Raw genomic sequence first — 3997 nt, forward strand, 5'->3', positions numbered from 1 at the left:
GTATGATGAAGCCAGAAAACAGGGGACAAGTTCGCCGGAGCGCCAGAAGCGGCGTTCCGGTCGACTTACGCTTCCCCTCATCTCCTTTAGTCTCCCACCACTGGCACTTTTTTGCTGGAGCGAACGTTATGAAATTTATATTTTAAGTCAAAATAATTAGCCCCGTATGAAATTACATGTACAATGCGAAGAAAAATAAAAAAATGCAAATATATTCATGGTTTTTCATGTACTATTTCTTTAATAGTCAATGGCCCGCTCACTCTTTCATTAATGGGGTGATTTTTATCTCATAATAGGTGAATTCTTTCTTTTTTTAATGAAAATAATTACCAAGATTGAGAGTGAAATCACTGCTCAATATAATAGCATTAAAAATAAAATGAAAATGCATTTTTGTCCAATGTTGAACAATATTTATTTTTCGCGCGAAAATATCTCGCGAATGTTGTTTGTTTATGCCTGCTCCAAAACGTACTCCAATAGATCTGAACAGTCTGTGCGAGCTGATTCATGCAAAATGACTAAATCGTGTGCAATTATAAATTGCAAAGCATCTTCTAGGGATAATTATCGTTTTTTCTCCCTTCCCAGTGTCAAAAAAATTGAGAAGCGACGACAATGGCTGGAAAAAAGCGGTGATTTGCTACCGAGTGATCAAGTGTCAAAGAACGATTGTTATTTGTGTGAGGTGCGTAAGTGAATAGTTGGGACTTTTTTTTTCTTTTGTGGCTCTTGAAACCCCTTGTACCTCATTTATTTCACCCCTCGTGACCATTATGACCCTCGTATCGTTTTCAAAATTTGTTCATAGAAGAAAACATTAAAAAACATAGTTCAAACTGGGATCCTCGTTATCGTAATCCCTTCCCTCCAAATTCTTCCCTATTAAGCTTCACTGAAGAGAAGAGAAATAATTAATTAAATGGACTTCTGATGTTAATTATTCTTCCTTCTAATTAGTATTTCAATCGTCTAGTCGACATGACTCTCACTCAATCATTATCGCTCGACCCATGGAACTATTTGCTGAGAATCATATAGTTTTCATCTCAAGATTTTTTAATCCTGTTCCTCTCGATTGAACACAAAATTTTATTTTCATCACGCTGTATCGGAAAAGTAACTTTCCAGCACCTTTCCGATACATTGTGATGAAAAATTTTGTTCGTAACTCGTCAAAAAAGTGGTTTTTGGCTCGTGGAATTATATCACTCGCCTTCAGCTCGTGATATATACCTCCCACTCGCCAAAAACCACTTTTTTGCACTCGTTACGAAATATACTATTTCTCTCTCATGAAAAAAAAATTGATTTGACGGGGATTTGAACTCGCGACGCAAGTAAAATCGGCGTGTGGTGGGATATCTAATCCGCGTGAGGGGAAGGGACACAACAGCGCCGTGCGCGGCTTCCATTGGAACTTGTCCCCTGTTTCGGTGTCGGCGACATCAAAGCCATACCTCCCTGTATCATACCTTAACGAAACCCACCCGCCTAATGTGCCCCCCCCCTAGTCAGTGTGACAGAAAGGCACATGAGGGCTCTGCACAATTGGCTGGCTGTACGACTGATGTTTTCCATGATTTCCCGTGTAGTTCTAGCCCGAATGGGGTCCAGTTAAGAGTAAGACGGGCTATGGTAATGCAGATAAAAAAATCAGAAGAGAGAAGTGGAAGAGGCAAGCCAGACGAGCGGGGAGACTATGAAACCGTAATGGTAGTACGAAAGAAATATGAATAAAAAAATTATGGACTTTGTTTTCAGATATGAATATTTCCATACGGGCAATACTTCCATTGGACAACAAAGAAGCGAGACGAAAATTTTGTAAAAAATAAAAAACAGAATCGGACTACAAATTTTTGAGATATTGAATACGAGTTTCACATACAAAGGGTCTAGCGGAATAAGTATAGTAAAAATGCCTCCAAAAGAATTTTGAATCGCCAATTTTTTCTGTTATTTATCATGATAAAATATACCTGCATGCAAATTTTCTGATTTCATTTCCATTCCTGCCAGTTCTATCGCAAAAAACCATCTTTTTCTAATGTCATGTTTTTTCGCCGTCACAAAGTGTTCTGAAAATCTGAAAAAATTCTGAAAAATCAGAAACATCAACATTTATGTGACATTTTTCTATTTAATTTTTTACAATAATTTCTGCTTAGAAAAAAAGGAATCGCTTTTCAAAAATTCATTTCAATTGTTTTTCTATTGAATAATATGAAGGAAACTACCATTCTCAACCTGCATTGTACAAAAAAATTTAAAATTGACAAATTTTCATTTTTTTTATTGCAAAAATCCAATTCTAAATCATTCATTGTGCTTCGCTTATAAATTATAATAATTCCAATAGTTATTTTGCAAATTATGCTAGTGTATTCAATTAATATTTGTTCATATATTCTATTCATTTCCTGTTTCCTTTCCGAAAAAAAATAAAATCACCGACTTATTATAAGTGTTTTAGTAAAAATCGAGGGAAAGAATTTTTTTTGGGAGTTTCAATAGCTTCATCCAACTTGATAAAGGGATTTGGAGTCTCCCTATATTATAAAAATCCATATCGACTTCTGGTGATGAAAATTTGGTACTCGCAATTAAGACTCGAAAATTAAGGGTCAGAAACCAAGGGTCATAAAGGTCAAAATAAGGGTCTCGAGTTAAGGGTCTTGAGTTAATATCAATTAATATATATAAACCGATAATTTTCTAAGGGATTTATAACTGGACAATGAAGATTCATTCTCCGTGAAATTATAAAATAATGCGAACAATCTAAAAAAAAATCCAATTTGTGGGTAAATATTGACTGATTATACACGTATGAAAAAGTCGCATAGAAATTTTCTATATGGATTGCGTATCGAAATTCTATCGGATTTCCGTATATAATATTCGGATATTTCTATACGAATATTTTCTATACGAATTATTTCTATACATACATTTTTATATAAATTGTTGTTTCCATATGAAAGATGTCTAAACGTTCCAGAGAAAAACGTAGAGAAATGTCGCAACTCCATACGAAATGTTTCTATACATGTGGCAGGGGTCGTATAGGATCAAACCTATAGAAATTGTATTGAACTAATTTGTATAAAGAAAATCCTATAGAAATTCTATGCGCAATCCGTAAGAAGATTTTTATATGTTTTCATACGTGTACTGGGGTAATATGTAAAATAGCTATTAGGAGAGTTAGAATTAACGAGGCCCAATGAATGATTTATAAGCGGATTTCTAGTTCAAAAAACCCCAAAATTTTTCAATTTTATTTTTTTTCAAGATGGTGCAGGCAAAAATAGAAGTTTTCTTCGCATTATTCTATAGAAAAACATGAAGTAAATGGTGATGATTTTTTTCAAACCTGTATCTTCATCGAATCATGTTAAAATAAATTGTTGAAAAGTGAATCTTTTTTTTTCAATAGAAATTATTGTAAAAAAATAAATTAAAAAATGTCACATAAATGGTGATATGTTTCTGATTTTTCAGAATTTTTTCAAATTTTTAGTACACTTTTTGACGGCTAAAAACGTGAAATTAGAAAATGAAGTTTTTTGGAGATAAAACAGACAGGAATGCAAATAACAATGTAAAAATTTGCATGCACCTATATTTTATCATGATAAATAACAGGAAAAATTGGAGATTCAAAATTCGGTGGGGGCATTTTCACCGTACTTATTCCACTAGACCCTTTGAATATCTCCGAAGCGACTGGTCCGATTTCACCTTATCCAAAACTCCATACTTTATTATCATGAGACCTAAAATCCTACACAGTTTCAAGTTTTCATCTCGACTATTTTTCAAGTTATCATGAGTACAAGCAATTTCGGCGAAGAAATGGAAAAATGAAACTAAAATTACATTGCTCGCGGTGGAATAATTCTTTTCCGTCCCGGCGGGTGCAATAGTATATTTCTAACCTAGGGAGGGAAAATAAAGGATCCTCAGCCGCCAGTGCAATTACCAGCCG

This window comes from Diachasma alloeum, unplaced genomic scaffold (genome assembly GCF_001412515.2).
Source record: "Diachasma alloeum isolate Michigan unplaced genomic scaffold, Dall2.0 Dall_scaffold_00697, whole genome shotgun sequence".
NCBI lineage: Eukaryota > Metazoa > Arthropoda > Insecta > Hymenoptera > Braconidae > Diachasma > Diachasma alloeum.